The sequence below is a fragment of the Octopus sinensis genome, unplaced genomic scaffold (assembly GCF_006345805.1).
Source record: "Octopus sinensis unplaced genomic scaffold, ASM634580v1 Contig11875, whole genome shotgun sequence".
Taxonomy (NCBI): Eukaryota; Metazoa; Mollusca; class Cephalopoda; order Octopoda; family Octopodidae; genus Octopus; species Octopus sinensis.
In genome coordinates, this window is record NW_021832440.1 from 23,813 (window position 1) to 33,008 (window position 9,196).

Below are 9,196 nucleotides of genomic sequence, written 5' to 3' on the forward strand. Positions count from 1 at the left end.
TCAACCTGTTTCACAAAAATAGTGGAAACAAGATTTCTGGAATGTGTCTCACTAGGCAGTTTTTTTAAAGTTATTAATGTAAGAAAAGTTATTATATCGAAAGAGAAGAGATTGATTTGAGAAATCAATTGAGGAAGCCCGCTGCCTGTATGGAAAGCGAGTTCCCTCGGAGTATGGCTATTCCGATCCTTTGTCTTAGCCATACTCCTTCACGAGGATCATTTTCTTTGTGGCGAGCATTCTTCCGAGTTCGCGCAAGAACTCGGCAGTCGCTGGGCCAAAGCTCCTGATGACTCAGCCGCAACAGGGGTGAATCTGTAGCGGTCCCCGAGGAAGGAATATTTTTTGGTTTTAAGGTTTTCCGCGATTGAGGCAGCTGCTCCAGGTGTCTGAACCGATTTAAGGAGATTCGTGCTTGAGTAAGTATCGACGCAAGTTGCGTCCCAGACCAAAGATCGTCCGGAGTTGAAAGGGAAAAGAGTCATCCCGTCAGGTCTCTTTCCATCACCTCGATCGAGACCCACTGGTTCAAGCTGTGCTGGGAAGCCTGCAGCCTTCAGAGCTCTGACGATCACGTCGTTCAGAGCGGCGTGACGTGGTCCTCTTCCGGCGGATCTCCTGGATAGGCGGGTGCAATCCCTTCGCATCGACCGTTTTCCCGCAGCGGCATCGGTGCTCCTGGCAAACGTCTAGTCCAAGTCTTTGTCCGATTCCAATCCTCAAAGAATCGTCGTCCAAAAAAGTCCCGAGATTTGGGCAAGGGATTGCACCAAGCCATGCTCCGCTCCCTCCACTTGAGGCTGACACCAGGCAAGCAAGACGATGTTGATTTGCTTCTTTTTTAAGCCCTTCTGAAATTTTGGAGCAGACAATGTTATCCCAGTTCCTTTGTTTCGTTGTGTCTTCGGGGATTTTGAGTCCTGACCCGTTCCAATCCCGGCAAGCTTCATCAAATGACTCATTCCAGCGAAGTCCAATAGTGTGACGAAGGACTTGCCGTGTCAAATGGTTGCAGCTTGAGAGAGACGAAAGATATGCCGGGTACGCGACCTCCAGCGCCGATCTTAGACCGACACCCCCAAATCCAGAGGGAAGCTTACATTGCTTCCAACCGAGTTCGTCGAAGCGGACGTTGATTAGTGACTCAACAGTTTGTTTGAGAGATTTGTCTATCGAAAGTAGACTGTCGTAATGTTCGTGGCAGGGTGAACTTCGCAGTAGGTATAAAAGCTTGGGTAGTCCGATGTGTTTCTCATCAGGAAGAAGGATGTGTGAGAGTCGAGGCATGACAATCTTTTTGCGAGGCGAGATAATTCTTCATTTTTAGAAAGTAGATGGTTCCTGAGTTCGTCTTCACTGAGTGGACATCCAAGGAAATATAGTTATCAACTGGCACAGTCGGGATCCCGGGAAGCAGTTCGTTGAAAAACTCCTTGATAGAGAGAAAGTCGGTGTTGAGTATGAGACATTTATTAACTCTGATTTGTTAATATTGATGTCCAATCCCAAGTGTTTTAATGCGGGAAGTGCTTGACGTAAAGAGTTGTATGTTTCCTCGAATGATCCTCCAATTGTGGCATCGTCGAGATACCAGAGATTTAGTTGTGCGTCAATTGATCTCACAACATCATCAATTGTCAGGGCAAATAAGAGGGGTCCGAGCGGATCTCCCTGCTGGACACCAGTTTTTGATTTAATGATTTCATCATCAAAAACCAGAGACGTATCTTCTCCGTATGACAATTTAACAAGAGGGAAAAGCATGGGAGCCCTCTTCCAACACGTTTCCATAATGGAGTCTCTTCTGAGAGAATTGAATGCATTGGTTATGTCCAATTTGATTCCAATGCATTCGTTTGCAGTATTCTTCTGTGTGAAGAAACGCCTTGCTGCATGAACCGCTGCCTCACATCCGTTCTGGATACTAACACCCATTTGTTCTGGGAAGAACTCCGCACCGAGTGGGCGGCTCACGAGGGTCGAAGCAATCTTCGCTGCGAGTCTTCTGAAATAGTTTCCGACCGCAATGGGGCGGATTCCTCCGTTGGGTTTTTTGAACGCGAGTAGCCTTGCGGAGAAGAGCAATTCTCTGGCATACTCCGGGATGTCGCCATTCACCATTTTCCTTATTAGGTCCGTGATCGATTTAACAAGACAGCGTCCTGCTTCCGAGGTGTAGGTGGACGTTAGGTCCTTGATATGGCCGGGGCGTAACCCATCCAAGCCTCCGCTGCTGCTGGCGGCAAAAGAAGCGATTCCGCGCCGCACTTCTGATTCGGTAATCATAATCTCTTGGGTTCCTTCAGGATTCGAGAACTTTACATAATCACTCGGTGCACTTGGGTGCTTCTGAGTTAAGGTATTCAGGACCTCGGGGGTGCTAGACAGCACGGTGTCATCGGACGTGATAACCCGTAGGGCTGCCCGCACATCGCCCTCCAGAAGTTTCCGATTCACTCGCTCCTTCAGTTTGTTGGGGGCATCTTTGGTGAATGCACCTCTGGTTTTGACCGCATTGGCAATAAGTGGCTGTTCAAGTATTGCGTGTATGCTATGACTGCCGAAATTCAATATTCTTCCTTTCAGTTTCCCGGTTAAGTTTAGCCGGGGTTTGTTTCTTTACTCTGGTTATCAGATTCCGTTGTAGGTGTTCCGAGTGCAACAGGTGCGAAGCATATAAGTTTTAGCCAGGATCCCAGCTGTCAGAGGACAGTGCGTTGTCAATGAGGTCTGAAAGGCACGTTGCTGCGGCAATACGTGCTCCTTTTGGGATTTTTACTGGGATTTTCTGGCTTTCCGGAGGTTCGAGATCTTCAAGAGAATGTGGTCAGTATGTGGTGATGTAAAGTTTGGCTGAGCTGTTGTTTCCCGCCTGGGGACCTCGTTTCCAATACAAGGGGGGCACTGCCAGCTTGACAGCGTCTCGGCGCAGGCTTTGCTCATTTTTATGCAGCCCAAATGGGCGAATGATTCACATGGCGTGCAGTTAATTCCAAATTTCCTGATATTCGACTGCCCACAAAAGAGACATGCCCGAGTTGTCCTCAGTGGCTTTGTTCCTCGTACTTCGTCTTCGCTTCGTTCTTTATTTACCATCTGAGGTTTCCGTTAATCACACCACAGCACACAAACGTTAAAAATTTATACTAGGCAGTTTAAATCCAAAGTTCAAAAAAGTTTGAAAATGGATATCCCTTAATTTGAACAGCGGAATATTATAACTTTATGTAAAAAATATGACCTTATGAAACAAAATATGACCTTACGAAAAAAATATGACATTAATGACCTATAAAACTACATCGAAAGTAAATATAATAATAATTTAAAATGATGGAAATAAACTAACAATTCTTTTTTGATATGACTTTAATGACTTTTGGTTGCCCTACTAATAAATAATTATTTGACAGCAACAGCTTAATAATAGATCACCTTATTTTCTCGATTTTAACGTGAAATCGAAAATAACACACAGGTAAATTTTGGGGCCAAAAAAATCTGGAAAAACGCAGTAATCGAATATAGTACGGATCTTAAATTTCCCCATGAGGAAAATAAGAAAAGTCACTTTGAAGACTTTTTTGAAGGCTGCAGTATAACTTGCTCGTTTTGATGCCATGTTGCTTGTGAAATGTCTAAAACTGAACTGAGGGAGAGTGAACTGAGACGAGTAAAAGACTAGAGTGGGGACAGTGGTTGTCTCGGCTTTCCATCGCTTTACGAAATGAAGTAAAACCGAAAATTTATAATCGTACCAGCAAAAATTGTATTGGAATTAATTATATAACAAAAGTCTGTATTCTATAATCAATAAAATACAATATTTATATACAAATTATTCTACGAGAAGTTAATTTTTAATACACTAGCTCGGCAGCTCGCTTCGCTCACCGCGACCTAGCTCCTGCGGAGGGCCTGTTTCATCAAACAACTATAAGTTTATGTAGATGTATAAAACTACCTGGTTTAATGTAACCCTATTCTATCGCCTGTTGATAAACGATGTTTGTCGTCCGTCCTTCCTTGGCATATATGAATAAATTTTCTCTCTGCCTACCCTCGAGCATCCCACATACAGCTGTCCATGTGAAAAGCACTCACTCTCTAAAAATAACCCAACTACCTTTAATGACTGTCCCTGGGCCTTGTTTATTGTCATTGCAACTTTTTTTTCATTTTTGTGGTTTATTTTTTTTATATTTAATTTTTTCATTTTTCCTTTGTAATTTCCTTTTTTTTCTTTTTTATTTTTTACTGGCGGAAATGGGGCAGGGGGAGATACGGCAGGCGGAAATGCGGCAGGCAAGAAAGCGACACACAAAAAAAATTTAATTAATTACCTTATTAAGCTGACCGTTTTCTTCAGCTTCGTTTTTTCCTCCTTCGGTTATCTATTTAAAAAATTATTTTTGAATAATAAAAAAGTTTAGGAAAAGAGGCATACGAAAAACTCAAGTAAATAGTTAATTTTTACGCAAATTCTCTGATTGCGCTGTCAATTGGTGGTAAATTGTGTTAATGGTTGTGCTATGTGGTTTCAACTATCAAAGTGTTTTTCAAAATCTGTTAATTGCACACTCTATTCAAGGTCGTGCGTCAATTGGTGGTAAATTGTGTTAATGATTGTGCTAATGTGGTTTCAACTATCAAAGTGGTTTTTCAAAATCTGTTAATTGCACACTCTATTCAAAGTCGTGCAATCTGTGATTGCACATCTGTCAAGTCAAATATGATAATAGCTTTAAATTTGATTCATGGTCGATAATGATATATGCATTAATTTAAAGAGAAAATCATAGGATGAATTCAATTTCTTTATCGCGAATAATGGGGAGTTCATCATTGTTAATATTCTCGCTGTCGTTTTCATCAAGGATATTCTTAATACGTGAGATTTTTGCCTTGAAGGTTTTAATGGACCTCATCATGAATGTCGAGGACATTCGCGTTGTTCATTTTAATCAAAATGCAGAAAATAATTTTTTGATTTTTTGGGGGAAAGGTTTTAAGGACTTCATCATGTAAGTCGAGGACATTGTAGTTGTTCATTTTAACCAAAATGCAGAAAATTTTTTTTAATTTTTTTTGGGGGGGAAGGTTTTAAGGACTTCATCATGTAAGTTGAGGACATTGTAGTTGTTCATTTTAACCAAAATGCAGAAAATTTTTTTTTAATTTTTTTGGGGGGAAGGTTTTAAGGACTTCATCATGTAAGTCGAGGACATTGTAGTTGTTCATTTTAACCAAAATGCAGAAAATTTTTTTTAATTTTTTTGGGGGGAAGGTTTTAAGGACTTCATCATGTAAGGAGGACATTGTAGTTGTTCATTTTAACCAAAATGCAGAAAATTTTTTTTTAATTTTTTTGGGGGGGAAGGTTTTAAGGACTTCATCATGTAAGTCGAGGACATTGTAGTTGTTCATTTTAACCAAAATGCAGAAAATTTTTTTTAATTTTTTTGGGGGGGAAGGTTTTAAGGACTTCATCATGTAAGTCGAGGACATTGTAGTTGTTCATTTTAACCAAAATGCAGAAATTTTTTTTTAATTTTTTTGGGGGGGAAGGTTTTAAGGACCTCATCATGTAAGTCGAGGACATCGTAGTTGTTCATTTTGACCAAAACGCAGAAAAATTTTTTTTAATTTTTTTGGGGGGAAGGTTTTAAGGACCTCATCATGTAAGTCGAGGACATCGTATTGCCAATTGAAGTTGGTGTGCACACACAGACAGCAGACAGACAGACACACAGACAGACACACAGACAGACAGACAGACAGACACACACCATACCATTTTATTATTAAGATATACAGTTTTTCAGCTCGCTTGGGACGTCACCTGTGCCGACTCTTTCGCCAAGGGAGCCTTGAATGCCACGGCTTGTCAATCCCGTTCGTCGGCCGAGAAGGCCGAATTCGCGAAACTAACGAAATATGAGGATTTTGCTTTTGGGCAACTGCCGTCGAGACTTCCTGTGTTTTTGGGGCCAAGACGCTTGCTCATCTTAAGAAACTTGGCCGCCTGTCCACCTACCGCTCCAGAGATCCCAGGGAATTTATATTCCTTATTCAGAGGATCTCGTTGGCTGTTTTACGCGGGAATTGTCTTTCAATCCTGCGAGCCAGTACATAATAGCTAGATTTTTTTAACAATTTCCATTGGTTTAATTTCCCGTTTACCATCTATTGCTTGCCAATTCTATAACTCGCCACTTTTTTGGGAAAAATGCCATTTTTAATAAGAAAATTCCATAGCTCGCCAAATTCTCTTACTCGCCACGTTTTAGAATTAAAAAAATTTTTTTGTTTATTGTACCAAATGAAAACAAATTAAGTTAGGAATGGGCAGAGGGGGAACTCCGGGGGGGCTATAGCACGCACCCTCCTGCGGAAAGTACCGCATGCGTTTTGCCAAGGAAAATGGCGATGGATATCCGCTGCAATAGCCACGAAACCTCCTGTGGCTCTTTCATCCTGTGGGCCAATTTCCTCCCGATGTCGCTGATGAAGGCCGAGGTTAGAAACCCGGCAACGCCCGATGTCTCGAAAGCGATTGGTAAGAATATAAAACGGCGTCCAAGTTCTTGGTATTTTTTAATTTTGGCCGTCTCAGCCTTTTCCGCAGCGGACCCGGGGGAAGTGGCAGATGACATGATTGCCGATAAAGAGAAAGAATCGATGCACGTAGACGAGGCACTTGCCGTCCCGAAAAGGAAAGATTGTCATTCCGTCTGTGCGTTTGCCGTCACCACGGTCCAATCAGACAGGCTCAAGTTGTGACGGAAAGCCTGCAGACTTGAGGGCTCTAAGCACGACGTCATTTAGCGAGGCGTGGCGGGGACTTCGACCGGCACTCCTGCGACACGAAAGAGGGTGGAGCTTTTTAGTGTCGACTTTAGATCCACATCGGCATTGGTGGATGCTGCATATGTCGAGACCAAGCCGAAGGGAGATCCCTATCCTCTGGCAGTCGTCATCCAAAAAGGTTCCGGTTGAAGATTAAAAAAATTAAAATTTATTATTAAAAAAATAATTTTTTAAATATTTATACCGCGTATCTTTTTGTGTAACATGAGGAAGTGTTCTGTGATCAAAAAAGAGAAATTCTAAATTATCTTATTGATAGCTCTTCTTGAGTTTTACAAGACCATTACATCAAAAAGTGGGTAATCTCCAAGTTTCGACCAAGTAAAAACCACAAGAGAATAAATTATTTAAAATTTTATTAAAATAATTCCTTGTTAGAAATAAATAATTAATATTAATAAATTAAAGAAAACACACATCGTCAATAAACTAACAAATAAACCAACCACCTACCCTTTCAACCGTTGTTTCTCGCCAAACTTCTCATATAATTAAAAAAAATACCTCAAAAACGTAGAATGCAATGGCCAACATTGACTAATTTTAAATGGGATTGTCTATTGTTGATGCGGCTGCAATTTCTGCTCCTAATAGTTTACAAATACGATTTTTTGGCTTAATTTTTATTTTTAAAAAATATGAAAATCCAGACAATCCTATAAAATCAAACTAAATTAATAATAATGAAAAAATAATTAAAATCTATTGCTTATACGTCGAGATTTATACTTGGTCGAAACTTGGAGATTGCCAAAAAGTGTCTGCAGGAAACACCGAACAGGACAAAAATTACTTAAAGATAGGTTTAACATTTTTTAGCCAATTTTCAGATTTTCATTAATGTTTTGCGCAAATAAGACTGGATCTGATAAAAGAACCCCATGGATGATCGGAAAGTTTAAGAAACCAAGGTGTTTCAAAAACTTGAACTTTGATGAGTATTTACAATACTAAAATTCTTTTGGTTGTAGACCATTGTCCTCATAAAATAACAATCGAATTAAACAAAAATAAAATTTTGCCCCGCGATGACAAAAAACATGTCGACCCCTCGGCTAGAATATAATTGATGATTGGTAATTATTTAATCATTAGTTCCACCTTTAAAGCGAAAAAAGGAGCAATTCTAAGTAAGACACAAAAAATGCAGAGAACTGCAAAATTCATATAGAACTCAACATCGAGAGCACCCATATTACCCAAAACATCGTGGCCAGTGGGAAACATACATCTCTGAGGATTAGCACACTGTAGTTTCCCCCGATCGAATCCTTACAATGTCTGAATTCTTCCCCAAAACGCATATCTATATCTTTCCAAGTTCAATATGGGAATTTCCAAATTCAATATGGGATTTCCAAGTTCAAAGTGGGATTTTCCAAATTCAATATGGGATTTTCAAGTTCAAGGATTTTCAAGTCGGTTATTGAATTCATTTATTAATTTAAAATCGCCTTACATTACAAAATGTACGTTAATAAAAAGAAAGAATTAGCTGAAAAAAGAAAAAATTTGTTGACCGTTTACGAAAATGATGGGGATTGGAATCAAGTTGCATGTTCTCTCGGAATAAAAAGAACAACTGCATACAGGTGGATAAAAGAAGGCTTTAAGGATGATTTAAGAGGTGGTTTTCGATATTCAAAAATTTCAAATACCGTACGAGATTATATGCAAGAAATGGTCGAGTCAAATCCGAAAATTACTTGCAAACAATTGGCTGCAGAGATCCAAGATAAGTACGGAATAAAAGTTGTAAAAAGAAAAATGGCTGAAAATCTTGGGAATATCTTAGATGGAAATGAACCTGACTTGTCAAAAACAGAATTTCGGAAACAGAGATTGGAGGATTTAATTAAACAATCTATGGACGAAGTTACTCCAAAGATTTGTGCTAAGTTAATAGCCAGAATCCAAGGACTATTGCCTTCATTATTAAATTACAAGGACGTAACATTTAAATTTTTTCGTTTGATATAAATGAGTCATGATTTTTTTCAAATATTTTAAAAAACCCACATAAACATACTTCCATAGAACAGCCAGTTCCAATCAACAGATCCAACGACTGCGAGATCAATCCAGTTAGAACACAAATAGTAAGATATAATATAAATCGAAATCCGTCACTCGACTGTGCAGTCATCCAATATATAATCGTCCCGTACATCAGTGGTTCTCAACGGTGGGCGATTCGCCCCCTAGGGGCGATTTTTTTTGGTAGGGGGGCGATTTTTTCTGCCAGGGGAGCGATGGCTGATTGCTAATATTTGAAAAATTAAAATTTTATGTTAGAAGTCGATAATCTTTGAAAAAATAAAGATAT